Source organism: Pleurodeles waltl, chromosome 6 (assembly GCF_031143425.1).
Source record: "Pleurodeles waltl isolate 20211129_DDA chromosome 6, aPleWal1.hap1.20221129, whole genome shotgun sequence".
Classification (NCBI taxonomy): Eukaryota; Metazoa; Chordata; class Amphibia; order Caudata; family Salamandridae; genus Pleurodeles; species Pleurodeles waltl.
In genome coordinates, this window is record NC_090445.1 from 781,685,618 (window position 1) to 781,701,058 (window position 15,441).

Consider the following 15,441-nt stretch of genomic DNA (forward strand, 5'->3'; position numbering starts at 1 on the left):
ACCAGATAACGTCTGGTATTCCAGTTTATTGTCATGTTCAACCAGTAGCATTAGTAGTCTATGTAAAGTAATTCCTTTGATATTGTGTGCAGCTAGTCCAGTAGGCGCTGTTACTACACACAATAAGAATGAATCTGTAGTCTTTAGTAAGTAAATAGAGATAACTTTAATTTAAAAGCCTTTTCCGTTACCAGCTTTACAATATATATATATATATATATATATATATATATAATACCAAAAAGATTTCACCGCACTCCACGAGGTACAAGTAGTGTGTATTTTATTGCAGTAATAACCACGAACGCGTTTCAACTCACCAAGGAGTCTTGATCACAGTAAGTGAGTCCCTTTTTTACTTTTTCTTTTTAAACTCAATATCCCTTCATCATGCACAATGCAGTCTAGATACCGTAGTACACACAAGTTAAGATTGAAATCAAAATTCCCATTTTACAACACATAACTCTCATTTTTTCTGTTTTTCAATATTCCTCAAATCCTTTCTGACTATTAATTAATCACTGCTTTATTTACTGTTGTTGTTTCCAATATTTCACTAATTCTACTACACATTTGAAGGTATTACTTGTTAGTCATTTTCTAAATGAAGCAAGGGCTACTTTATATGTAGTACTACATCTATATTTAAGCTAGAATCATACATTGTCAATCTACTACTTCTCTCCTTGTACATTCATTAATTTTCAAAGCATTTCCTGCCATCTTTTTCATTATATTTCAGCCCTTGCATGATGAATATCAACTACAAGTTCTGCCCCTTCATAATTTCATTTCTATCATTACAGTGTACTTTGACATATTTCAAAACACTCTAATTCATAAGTGGACATGTAATTCCTCATCCATATTCAACCCATATGGCATTTTAGTACGGAGCTGAATAATATATCTACTCTCCAATTGTTGGAGCTTTCAGATTCTGTCACCACCTCTCTCACTCTTTTTCATTTGTGCTATTCCCACAAACCTTAATGATCTCCAATCATTTGTATGTGTTCTAGAAAAACGTTTTGCCATTGTGTAACTCATATCTTGATTCATAATGGCTCTAGTGTGCTCTAAGATCCTTTTCTTAAGCGGACATATTGTGCTCCCAATATATCTTAATCCATATTCACATTCAAGCATATACACCACATATTGGCTGTCACAAGTAATTCTCTGTGAGATATGTGTGACCTTCCCTTTGTAATCCATAAATGTTTTTGTGTTTCTTGCAATCTGACACACTTTGCATTTATTACATTTATAGAAGCCCACTGCCTCAATCTTCAGCCAATTTTTTGTTATTGGTGCTGCATAATGGCTGTTCACCAATATGTCTCTCAGTGAGCTTGACTTTCTATGTTATTTGTGGTTTGGAGCCTATTCTTTGTGCCAAATCTTGATCACTTCTCAATATTTTTTCTATTTTTTCTAAATATTGTTTCTATGTTCTTGCTTTCCTTACTAAAAGTGAGAATTAAACGTGGACACACTTCCTCCTTGTCATTTCCTCTTCTCACACCTTTGTCTATCAAAGTGTCCTGCCGAGGTATCTTCTTAGCTCTTTTCTCACTAAAATCAGTATTTGCTCTTGGATCCCCTTGGTGCATAAACCGTTTTCGTACCTTGCTAAATTGTTTTTCCATTTCTTTATCATTGGAGCAGTTTCGTCTAGTTCTTAAAAATTCTCCAAAGGGAATACTTTTTAGTAATGGTTTCGGATGAAAACTGCTTCCATGCAGAACACTGTTTGTAGATTTTGCTTTCCTAAACGTAGTTGTATTTATCTGATCATTTTCTATATAATGTCTATGTCTAGAAAATCAATTTGTTTGTCATTGATGTCATATGTGAAATTTAAACCACAATCATTTTCATTTAAAATTTTGAAATATACATCAAATTCCTCCTTGGTACCATCCCAGATTAAGAACAAGTCATCAATATAGAGTAACCATAGTACCACTTTGTCTAGATGTTCTGAATATTTATCTTGCCATGCTATTTCTCTCTCCCACCAGCCCAGAACAATCTCTTCTTTTTCAACGGGATTGCCATCCTTCATCTCATAAAATGCACCAGTTGAATCAACTTCATGCACTAGTGTGTTCTCTTGCAAATACCCTTCTTCATTAAAGAAAGGCTCTGTACTCTGTACCATTCACCTCTAAAGATTTTATAAAAATTACCTAACAAGTAATTTCCTTTGGCTGCATCACTTAATACATAACACTGTTTTATTCAGTGTTCTCCATTCTAGTGAGAATCAAAATAAAAAGCTGCCTCTTCAAGGCAAATGCTCTATCAACTACAGCCTCAAGACGTTCTTATTGTTTCAGTACTTCCCTTCTCCTTCTGTACTTCTTCATATTTAAAAAAAGATTCAGAATGGCTCTGGCACAAAACATTCTAAATCTAATTTCTTTTATCTGTTGCTGTCTTCTGTTTCACCTATCTGATTTCTTCAATGATTTCTTACTCTTCATGTCACATGACATTTTTCCTTTCTTGGTTGACTTCAAATTTCCCTTATTATTACCGCATTTTCCACACTTTGCAATTTCCCACATATAATTTTAAGATATTTTCTGCTTCCCTTACCAGTGAATCTTTCCTCTTTAACCATAATCTTCTCATCTTCCACCTTTTGTTTCTGTGTTGAAAGTAGACAGTAGACTTTTCTCAGATGTTTTTGTTTCAGATTTTTTTGGCATCTTGAATGTCTTTTCTTCGTAAAAATAAATATCTGAAACACAAAAGAATTATGGCGACAGATTTTCATTTACAATGTAAAATGTTCAATTGCATAGCATTATAATATACTCCTAATCCAATCAGTCACATAACTATATTGTAGGCACTATACATCTGTGTTTTATTAGTTTCCTGGTTGTCCCACCAATATCTATGAGTTCCTGCCTTCAACTCTTTCTTTATGCAGCAATGTGTATTTGTGTCTATTACTGTATGCATAAGTGTGAAAGTCAACGTGGCACTGTATACATTATTGTGTACCTGATACTGTTGGTGTGTATCATTGTACAGCATGCATATAAACAGGAAAACACCTCTTATGATTGGTGTTTGTTAAGTAAGGTAAGCATTCCTGCCCAAAACCAATCATCCACAGAATGCAGGCACCCTTGCATCATATTACAGGGTGCCTGCATTGGCGCTAGATAGTAATTTATGCATCGGCACGGGGGAGAGAACAGAAATGTGTCATATACGGTAGAAACAGCACATTTCCCCCCTTTCCCTGAGTCACAAAGGGGCGCAGCAAGACACTTGTGCCACTGTCCTGTGCTATATGCCTCATTAATGAGGCCCTTTATCTCTTTTATTATGAACAGATACCTCTCTCCCTGTAACAAATATACATTCTAATTTACACGTAACCTCTATATACTAAAAAAGTGACTGTATACTTTTTTAAGTGGATATAAATACCAACTCAAATTGCACCATAAAATGTTCATATAAAATCTACAGTTCTAAACAAAAGGCATGATTTTACACCTTCTACAGTTAATCATTTTATAAAACATTAAGTCCATTACTATATATAGTATTAACCTTTTCAAAGTCATAAGGGGCCCCTCAGACATCTTTTAATAAACTTCATGGGGTCAGAGTACCTCTACTCTGACCCTTTCTATTGTTTTTTTGTCCCCGATTCCATCCCCCGGACTTTTGCCTGGTTCATAACATGGCCGCTTCAACTTTCAGCACAAGTTGGGGCCAGCCAGTCACAGTACTGCTTCCCATGCGCAGAGTCGCGAAGCTCCATGCTGAGCTGCGACAGACCCCCCTCCCTATATATACAAATTTGTTTTTCACTTAATAACTAGAAAACTACTGAACAAATTTACACCAGATTACAAAAAGTGCTCTTTCTGGGCCAACAGCTACCTTTCTTCCAAATTTGGTATAATTCCATCCAGTAGTTTGGGCACTATGAAAAAATGAATGGGGAAAATGGGTTTTGGGACCACCCCCTTTTTCTCGGCCCCACTTGACAGATCACCCTGAAACTTTCAGGACAGCAGCCGAAGTGAGCATTGTATTTTCTTGGAAAAGGTTATGAAGATTCATTAAACGGTACCAATATTATTAGCAAAACAAAAAACTCAGTTACTATAGAAACTAGGGCCTAACTATAACTACCTATTGGCGACTGCCACAGGGTAATATATATATATATATATATATATATATATATATATATATATATATATATATAAACCAAAGGTTACAGGAATGTTACAGTTAGGTTCTGAATTTACCCGCACAAAACCAGGGAAATTCAGCAGTTATAGTTAGTTATTTCAAGTAACTATAACTCTCGGTCTAAGGTAACTATAGCTCGCACCCCCGGCATGCACAATTTTCATTACTATACCTTAATCCAATCACCGCTGTGCACAGCCTTTGGCCGTGTGCGATGGGGGTTGGCCACATGTTTTGCTTTACTTTTGACTGAGCCAAGCTATACAAACTGAAAGGAGTTGAAAAGATTCTCTGGAATGCACTTCTTAAACTGAAGAAGACATTTATTATAGCTTTTTGCAAGGTTCGTGAAGGAAGGTTTGAATAGTAAAAAGTGTACTTTCAAAATGTGCAACAACAATGTAAGAAATAATCTTCAATCTGTAAACAGCAAATATATACATGCAAGGATACAAACACTTATATTGATATATAGATATATATTCATATGCAGTGTAAAGCAAATAATTAATAAAAAATCATCACCGTAGGGCCTGTCAGATGCTTCATTTTTCTCATGACAGCAAGAAGATGACTCCGTTCAACTGCGAGAAAGAGATCCTCACCCTCACGGGAAAACTGTCAGGCATTTGACGTCCAGTCCTGACTGAGGTCTTGGAATTCATCGCTACTGAGCAGAGCCAACTTTTTATAGCTTAAACAACCATGGGAAGGGCCTTCTAGTAGACCCCCCTCTCAGATGGAAATATTAAAAAATGCTTGCTAGTTTAGGTAAACCTTGAAAGGAATGTGTCGGGAGCTGGCTACCTTCCCCAGGCACGCCTCCCAAAATCAAACCATTCTCTTGCCTATGATAAACACTAGCTTGTTACGGTCTTATCGTACTGACTGCTTACCTCCTACATATTGTGTACCAGTCCTTGCTTTTTGGTGAGAAGGAAAACGCACAGAAGTAGAAAAACACATTGCATAACATGTTTGCATGGAAAAATACTTTAACGTGGTGGTGAAGCTAAGCTCAACACAAAATGGAGTCTAAGCTGAATACAAAGTGGAGTCTATAACCAGTGACCACTAAAGTGACAATAGGCAGCATAGCTAAGTGTAAAGCGATGTGACATGACATCAGTGGTCAACATGCAAATAACATTACATTCCACCCTTTGACCAGTGTGTTGTGTAGCCTACAGATTTAAAATAAACTTTCTTCGGTCTAAACATTGCAAGCAAATTAGGAATACATTGTACACAGCAACATAATGATGTAATAAGAACTAATGCTAAAAAAATCCCACCAAAAACTTTGCGTAATAGTCCAAAATCAGGTAACCATTGAAATAACCAGTCCCATCATTCCTGATCTATATCCTGCTTTACCCCTTTCACAAATGTATGTAGGGTATCAATGTGGGCCTAGATAGATTTAGAGTGGTCAGAAAGATTAAAACAACACATGCCTTCAAATTCGTTACAACCATGGTTATGTTTTAGCAAAAGATCATCTATAGCAGCTCTGTTTTGTAATGCAGCTTTCCGGGTACCACGCACATCTAGTAAAAATTCAGATAAAGCAATAGACGTATGGTTAATATTTTTAACTATTAGACACGCTAACTTATTGATTAATCTAATGTTGTATATAGTTAAACCAAGCACACCTACAATGGAAAGACTAAAGCTTAGATACTCTGATTGGGATAAGAGTTGAATATCTGAATCACAATTTTCATCTAGTTGCATAACATCTCTGGGATAGCGAGTATGTATTGAGTTAGATGGAAATATTGTGGTCCCAGGCATGTAAAGGTACACGGCCCGCCCGCTATGTTAGGTGGAATGTAAGTGAAAGTCAGGTTTCCACATGAAAACAGCCAGCCAACTGGCAACTTGACATGGCGGCAGTCACTAGATGACGACAAACATGTGATTGGACATAATTTTACAATGTCTGTCCGTTCAGTAAAAGCACAAAACTCTGTGTTCCCACGGTAAGTTTTGAGAGGTTGATGTTTTATTTTCTAAGCGCAATTGAATGCATTTTCCAATATCACGAGAATTACAGGACATGTAGTAACACACGTCACCGGTAGTAATGTTGTAGGTGATTATATGAGTGAGATTGACCCACTTTTCATTGGTTGTTTCCTGACAGTCCCTGCAATACTCATAGGGACTGAAGTGGGTTTCAACATCATGTTCTTGCACATCTTTGTCATGGTTAGTAACTTTGAAAATTTCTAACAAGACGCGTGTTAGCATTGGTATGGCGATCAAACATGTTGACAAAACATCCACAGTGCTTCGCATGGCACCCATGCAGAAATCAGATCTGTTGAGCACTGGTTGCGCCAAATGAATCCAAATGTTGTCATTCAGGTGCAGTAAAGGTGTTGCACGATGTGATCGATCAATCAAGTTGAAATTGGGGGTGTTGGGTCCCTCCTGACCCCACACGCACACGCCCAAAAGAAGACCACACGGAACACTTGTGGCAAAAACAAGCTGTAGTATGACCTGTAATAGAAACAAGTATGATCATTCCCACAAATAACATTTATCAGCTGGAATATGTTCCTATTTTTCCTTTCCTGGTTTCATGATCAACAGAACATTGTTGGGGCCCTTTGCTATAATTTCTGCAGGTTCTGGAGGGCCATTTGGGGATTTAACCCACACTTTAGCACCAGGGATTATATCAGTGGAACCGAGGTCTACCTCCCCACGTACAGTAAGAAGGGCTGGGGCAGTCCCCTTCCTTACCAATCCTCCATACGCTGAAATTATGACAAGTTGGGCAATTCTGTCTCCAATTTCAATGAATAAGTCAACTTCTCCACTATTTAACAGAACAACTTTGATTTCTCCTTGGTAATCTGCATCAGTCACTCCCCCTAAAACCTGAATACCTTTAAGGGCCAACCCAGATCTGGGAGCAATCAAACCAAAATGCTCTGGGGGAATCTGTATTCCAACACCTGTTTCACACAATTCTATGTCTTGAGGTTTTAGTCTGTAAGATTGTAAAGCATGTAAATCAAGACCTGCAGATTCGGGTGTGGCTCTGTAAGGAGCTAATGCTCCAGGTTTTATTTACCAGTATGTGATGGTATTGGTGGCCACATGTGGTTGTATTTGCATGCTGGAGTTAACATTTGCATCAAAGGTGTTTCAGCATTTGTTAATGGTCTGTTGTTCAGAATCTGGAGGGCTTCATTTAAATGCTCTCACCAGTTTTTCAAAGTTCCATCAGATATTTTGCGCAATTGAGCTTTCAGTAAACCTTTCATTCTCTCAATCAGTCCTGAGGCATGTGGATAATAAGGAAGGTGGTATATTCACTCAATATTGTGCTCAGAACAGTAGTCCTGTACCAATTTGCTTTTGAAGCGTGACCCATTGTCACTCTGGATCTGGAGTGGTACTCCATAGTATAACATTAATAAGTCCAGAGTTCTGATAGTATTGTGCTGAGTAGCACGTTTGCAAGGGACAGCAATCAAGTATCCAGAATAAGTGTCCATTACGGTGCAGGCGTATTGACACCCGTGACTAATCAGTAGTGAGCCAATGTAGCCAATTTGCCATATCTGTCCTGGTAACTTTCCTCTCCCCAACTGACCTTTAACTGTTTGCGGGACAGATCTCTGTTGTGTGTGCTGACAAATAGGACATTGCAAAATTACAGTTTTTATCAAGTCTAGGGGAATGTGCATCCCTCTAATCTCTGCCCACCTGTAAGTAGTTTTTTCTCCCAGGTGTCCACATTTTTTGTGCACCCATTTAGCCATCCCCACCAGGTCAGAATCCGGTATTGCCACTTGTGTCTCTGAAATTTTGGCTTTATCGTCTGCAAGGGAATTGAACCATCATTCTAATGAGTCAATGGGACAATGAGCATCCACATGATAAACTGTGACTTTACTTAGTTCTAACATTTCCCAAATTTCCTGCCACAACTCTTTGACCCACACCTCCTTTGAGTGAATGAACCAGTTATGTGCATGCCGTGTGGGAAGCCAGGTGGTTAACCCATTGGCAGTAGACCAAGAATCAGTGTAAATATGACAAGTTCCAGGCAGCTCTTGCTTTAGAGCCTGATGCACAGTATACAATTCTGCATATTGGCTACTTTTTCCTTCTCCTGTGGTGGTCAGCAACTTTTTGGTAACTGGATTGTATGACACTGCTTTCCAATGTCTTGTGGTACTCACATATTTGGATGAACCATCCGTGAACCACACATGTTTCTTATCCTCAAGGGACAAGGATTCAAATGGTGCACCCCATCTTACTGGTGACTCTTTTATCTATGGTACCTCCTGCACCCTTTCCTCATCCTGTAAAGGGGCTTGTGATACATGTTCATGTAGGGCTGTAGTGCCTGCGGGTCCTACTCGAGCCCTGTCTTGTATATAGCATTTCCAGCATATGATGCTAGCCTCTTGGGCATGTCCTATACGGTGAGATTTAGGTGAACTCATCACTCGCTGCATCATTGGGATTTCAGGTCTCAGAATTACATTATGACCTAATGTTATTTGCTCAGTATCCACTAGAGCCCAATAACAGGCCAAAAGCCATTTTTCAAAAGGAGTATAGCGCTCCCCAGAGTCAGGTAGCCTTCTGGTTCAAAACCCCAGGGGCACCCTCTTCCTTCCCTGTTTTTGCCACATACTCCAATTGGTATATTGTCCCTGAACAGTTACATGTAATTCACTGTCTCCATCCTGCATTGGCCACAAGTCTAAGGCCAGTTGAATTGCTTCCTTAGCTAAATCAAAAGCATGCTGCTGCTTCTCACCCCATTCAAACTCATGTTTCTTTCTTGTCACTTTGTACAGTGGGGCCAAAATTTCACTCAAATGAGGAATGTGCTGTCTCCAAAAAACAAACAATCCAATGAATTTCTGTGACTCCTGCTTAGTGCGGGGTGTGGCAAACTCAGTAATCTTTTGCTTTGCTTGTGGTAACACCTCTCTGTGTCCCTGATTCCACTGAATGCCTAGAAACTTTACATTTTGAGATGGTCCTTGTGTCTTATCTGTGTTAATCATCCACCCCTTACTCTGCAAGAGTTCCATTACTCTCTCCAACTGAATCTGCACCTGTTCTTCTGTCTCTCCCTGAATCATCACATCATCAATGTAATGGGTCAGTTGCACACCCGGAATGACATACACTTCATCCAGGTGCTCTGCCAGCAGCCGGTGACAGATAGTGGGACTATGTAAGTACCCCATGGGTAAAGATAACATCTTAAATTGTCTGCCACCATCAGAGAACGAAAATTGCTCTTGGCATTCTGACGCCAATGTTATTGAGAAAAACGCATTGGCAATATTGATGGTGGCTTACCATGTCCCTGCATATTTCTGTATCTGTACAATCAAAGTGATGGTGTATGGGAACGCGGTGGTCAAAGGAGGTGTATATTTATTCAGCTCGCGGTAATCAATTGTCATTCTGTACCACCCGTCAGGTTTGTGCACAGGCCATAGAGGATTGTTCCATTCATTAGTAGTTGGAGATATTACACCAGCGTCAAGCATATTTTTTACGGTTTCACTTATTTCATCATGCCCTCCAGGAATGCGGTACTGTTTCAAATGATGTACCTTAGTTGCCAAGGGCACCTTCACTGGGGGAATTCTTGAACAACCCACTTTCATGGCAGCCACGGAAATGTATCTTTTTATTCCAATATTCCAAACTGATAGCAACCATCATCCAAATACAGAGTCGTTCCTTTTAAAATGTCAATTCCAAGTATGTATTCTAAAAGAGACACAATCAGCACAGTATATTCTCTTTTTGCTGTTCTCCCTATTTTCCTTTGTACTGTGGTTTGTACAGCGGGGGTCTGCCTTCCCCCCAAGCCTGTGATGGTGTAATGCAGTCCATTAAACTTCTTAGGGTTCCCATAAATCAAAGAGGCCTCCGCTCCGGTGTCAACGAAGGCTCAAACTTTTTGCACATTTTTGTGGTTCCAGTGTATTTCTAAATCAACATGAGGCCTGTTATCTCGATGAGCCCAACATTGTACTGGAGCTTGGCCAGTTTCCTAGTCTGATTTAAACCTGTCAACTTTTGCCCAAGTGAGATCTGGAAATATGCTTTCATATTTGTGAGCAGGCTCCCCCGTCTCTGTTCTCAGAAGTTAACCAGTCACTGTCCAGGTTTTCCTCACTCTCTCGTGAGGAAATATTTTTCTCCCTTTTCTTTCCTTCCCTTGATATCTGTGACTGACTCTGCGTTTCACGCTTTTTATCGTGCTTGCTTATCTTTCTGCTGCCATCTTTTCGATCTAAGCCCCTTTTACGGGACATTTCCCACAAGCTTTTGGTATCTATCCCATCAATCTGTTCTTTTTTGACACCATCTTTTAGTAGCGCTGTGAACATGTCTTTTCTGTACACTCAGTTGTTATCTGTGCGACCCTCAGACCTTGAAGATCTCTCAGGTTTATCCCAAATTCCTAATTCACCTAACTCTCTGACTGCTTCTAGTACATCTTTCAAAGCCTGCCCTGTCTGGTTGATTAATAAAGTCATAATTACTTGTTTATAAGCAGGTGGAGCAAGGCAAATTATTTTGTTTCTTATTGGCACAGTAAGCTGTCCATCTAACAATTGGTGTGCAGTGCCCAGGAAAATGGCAGATTTCATTGCCTCTTCCTTAATTCTCTGCAAGACAACATAGTAACATTATTCTTTGAATCCACGAGCTGCTAGTCCAGCTGCCCCTTTACCTTTTCTAACTGTTTATATTTGTCATGTATTTTTCTGTCGGCAGACAAAAGTATCCACCCTTGTCTGCCAAGAACTGAAAGATCATTCCCTTCAACCGGTACTTTCTTTAAGCAGGACAGAACATTAACTGGTTCCGCTTCATTCAAACATTCATCCCAGCTTTCTGACAAACCAGCTGAATGTGGAAATTCACTAGCTAACTCACCATAATGTGCACGGCACCATCCAGGAATTTGAAAAACATTATTTTCACACACGTTTTTTGAAGCAGATGCTTTAGTGTTCCTGCCAAACATATTTTCACTTTTAAATGTACACTTTTGACCTACAAACCCTTCCCTTGTCGAACTACGCCAAAGTGTTTTGATTTACTTTTGACTGAGCCAAGATATACACACTGAAAGGAGTTAAAAAGATTCTCTGGAATGCACTTCTTAATCTGAAGAAAACATTTATTATAGCTTTTTGCAAGGTCCGTGAAGGAAGGTTTGAATAGTAAAAAGTGTACTTTCAAAATGTGCAACTACAACGTAAGAAAGAATCTTCAATCTATAATTAGCAAATATATATATACATGCAAGGATACAAACACTTATATTGATATATAGATATATATTCATATGCAATGCAAAGCAAATAATTAATAAAAATTCATCACCATAGGGCCTGTCAGATGCTTCATCTTTCTCATGCCAGCAAGAAGATGACCCCGTTCAACTGCGAGAAAGAGATCCTCACCCTCACGGGAAAAATGTCAGGCATTTGATGTCCAATCCTGACGGAGGTCTCGAAATTCATCACTACTGAGCAGGTCCACCATTTTAGCTTAAACAGCCATGGAAAGGGCCTTCTAGAGAACCCCCCCTCTCAGATGGAGATATTAATGAATGCTGGCTAGTTTAGGTAAACCTTGAAAGGAATGCGTCAGAAGCTGGCCACCTTCCCAAGGCACGCCTCCCAAAGTCAAACCGTGCTCTTGCTTATGATAAACACTAGCTTGCTACGGTCTTATCATACTGACTGCTTACCTCCTACATATCGTGTACCAGTCCTAGCTCTTCTGTGAGAAGGAAAACATGCAGAAGTAGAAAAACACATTGCATAACATGTTTGTACGGAAAAATACTTTAATGTGGCGGTGAAGCTAAGCTGAACACAAAATGGAGTCTAAGCTGAATACAAAATGGAGTTTATAACCAGTGACCATATGCTGCTAAGCCAGGTGTAAAGCAGTGTGACACGACATCAGTGGTCAACATGCAAATAACATTACACCACAGGGCCTAGCCGCCCTGTGGTCAAACCCCCCTAACCACCCAACACTGCGTTGTGCACTGCCTTTGGCTGTGCGCTGCAGGAGTTGGCCACAGGGTCTGTCTCTCTGGGTATGAGAATAAATGTGAGGGCCTCTCTAGGCGTGAGAGTGGCTGTGAGAGTGCTTGGGTTTAAGAGTGGGTGTGAGATGGTCTATGTGGGTGTGAGAGTTTTCTGTGACAGTGTCTTATTGCGCTCCAATAGATGAAAAATGCATTCACCTCCACAAAGTTTATCAGATCTATGAGAGGATGGTTCTGACTATCTGGTCTGCCCTGATTTTTCACTTTTGGATCACCTTGTTTTTGACCGTTTACTGTGAGGGAGCCTCATAGGTTGGGACTCACCCACAGTATACATTTAGTAAGATGGACTGCACATGTTTACGGCTGATGCCACCTTGTTAAGCAAAGTCTGCTGTGACGCAGCAATGATAGGAGTCACAGGGCTGGTTACACAAGATCACATGTGCACACACATGTGCAGTCCTGTGAGGGCTGCATGGGGAGTATTCCTGGTATGCACAGCCCAAGAACTGTGCTTAGGTAGCCTGGTGCACAAGGGCCATGCAGAGTGGATGATGACCTTGAGTAGGCCTTATGAGATGGGTGTATGCGTGTGAGAGGTAGCTAGTGTGCTTTACTGTTTTCACTGTAGTGACACATCATTATATGCCAATAGGAAAGACTGGTCTAGGGTGCAACTCCAGTCCCCTAGAGTACACAGACTCCAGAGTTGCATCAATGTAAACTGTATGAAAAGAATAATGCAGTAAGTTACAAAAGCATGTTTGTACAGCTTATGGGTCATCCAAGAATGTCATCTTTCTCTGACCCAACTCAGGATTAGGGCCAATAACTGCTCTGTCCAGTTGCAGGAGCAGGGCCTTACATCAATCAGTCAGCTGTCATTCCATACCAGAAACCAGGCCTGAAAGGCCCTGGAAGGAATGTCAGGTAGGAGATTCTGAGTCTCTCAGAACACGTGTCAACTAACTCATGGACAATGCCATTTTGAGCTATCTCAGAAGATTGTACAGGAAGGTTGGATCTGGGCGGAAAAGTGATGTGGCACATCAGGATTGGATAGAGGCGCAGCCCGGCTGGACACTTCTGCCCCCACTTAGTAGGTCTTGCACAGGGGAGGGCTCCCTTTCCTGGCTGTGCTTCTCTGCAGGACACTGGGACTGAAGACGGGCATCATGGACTCCTGGAAGGAAGAAACCCCCTGACTGCCGACTGGGGCAAGGACTTTGTCCCTGAAGGACTTCAGACCCACTGGGGCACACTGCAAAGCCAGATGAGCTTTCCCCCTTATCACCTCTGAGGACAAGTTGGAGGACAGAATGGGCCCAGGCACAAAGAGAGCATGCTGCTCAGAAGAAAGGAAGGCACTCAGAGGAACGTTTTACACAGACAGTCATTGTGACTGGCTCCTTACCAATTTGGGAACCTTCTACGCCAGGAGGCCTGAAGAAAGTGCTCCTGGTGACAAGGGCTCACCACCAGGAATGAAAAGACACCGAGATCAGCCCACGGGGACCCGAGATATCCCAGGGGGAAGTTGTATGACCTTTGACCACCCAGGGAGGACCGTTAGCGAAGGACGTGGGGCTCCACCACCGATACCAATGTTGCCCCCGGCGTGGACCAGGGTCTCCCTCCACAGATGAGAGGAGCCAGGGGGCGCTGTCACGCGTCCCTGGCTAAAAGATGAGTTAAAGAGGGAGCACTGTTGCGTTCCCTCTAAGGTGAGGGGCCCAGGACCCCATCCTGAGGCCCCACAAGGAAATAAAGTTGGGGTTTCTGTCACGCCCCTGTTAAGAGAAAGAGAGGGGCCCTGTGCCCCATCCTGGGGCCCCGCAAAGAAGAGAAACCGGGGAGCGCCATTGTGCTCCTTGTGAAGATCACCAGAGGGGCCATGGGCCCCATCCTGATACCCCAGAAGAAAGCAAAGTCGGGGTGATGTTGCATCCTGCATGAAGATGAGGAGAGGGACCCTGGACCCCATCCCGGAGCCCTACTAGGAAGAGAAACCGGGAAGCGTCCTTGTGCTCCCCGTGAAGATGGCTACTGGCTGTGGGCGGGGCTAGCGGCTGAAGCAGAAGCCAGGGAGCGCTGTCGCGCTCCAACTGAAGAAGGTGGAGAGGGGTTCTGGACCCCATCCCAGGGACACACACAGCAGTAAAGACGGGGATACCGTTTCACCCCCCTGAAGATTGCCTGAGGGGCCCTGGACCCCATCCCAGGGCCCTGCGAAGAAGGCGAAGTCAGGGAGTGCCGTTGTGCTCCCCATAAGGGTGGAGGATGCGGCCAAGGACCCCATCCCTGGGCCCCAAGGGTGCAAAGGAGGCAGAGAGGTGCCTTTGCACCTCTGTATCCCGACCACAGCACCCAACGTGTCTTCCCCTGTGAGCGGGCAGATTGGAAGTGTGAGTCAGCTCCCGGGTAGCACAGGAAGGCGCTGGCCATGCGGGGATCTGGCAGGAGCAGCCAGGGGTGTGCTCTCTATGCCGCTCTCAATCACCCAAACCCTTACCTGATGGAGGGGGTATCTGGGTGGGACTGGACACCCCAAGGCAGTGAACTTTCTCCTGGCAGCAACACAATCGCAATCCAGCATCGAAGTGGCTCTCCCCTGTGCAGCGGGAGAGCCACTCATAAGGTATGCCTGCTCCAGCAAGAAGAGCCCCATAATGCCCTGCGGGGCCTGGACCACATTTTAGGGCCCAAACTGCCCGTTCTGGTCTTGTGGGAGTCCCAGGAAGATGGGGACACCACCAACATGCCACCAGTGGATGGGGGGGTGGGGGGGAAGAGGAGCGCAGCCTCCCCCAAGGAATTGCCCAACATCCCCACCCCAGATTGGGTGGCACTTGAAAATGATAACCTTCCCCCTCCCCCACCAAGGGCTCCAATGTGTTTTAACCCAAGACCCAGCTGGAACGTTTGTTCTAGAGTGCTGGAACTGCGCCAAAAATCAAGGCTGCAGTCCTTGTTGCCTGAATGAGGATGATAATAGGATTGAACACCCTCTGGGGGTGAAAGGCTGTAATTACAGGTGTTTTTACAGTAATGAAGTCCCTTAAGTACTAAAGCTAAAATGATAGCATGGTATGCTAAATGTGTTTTAAAATGTA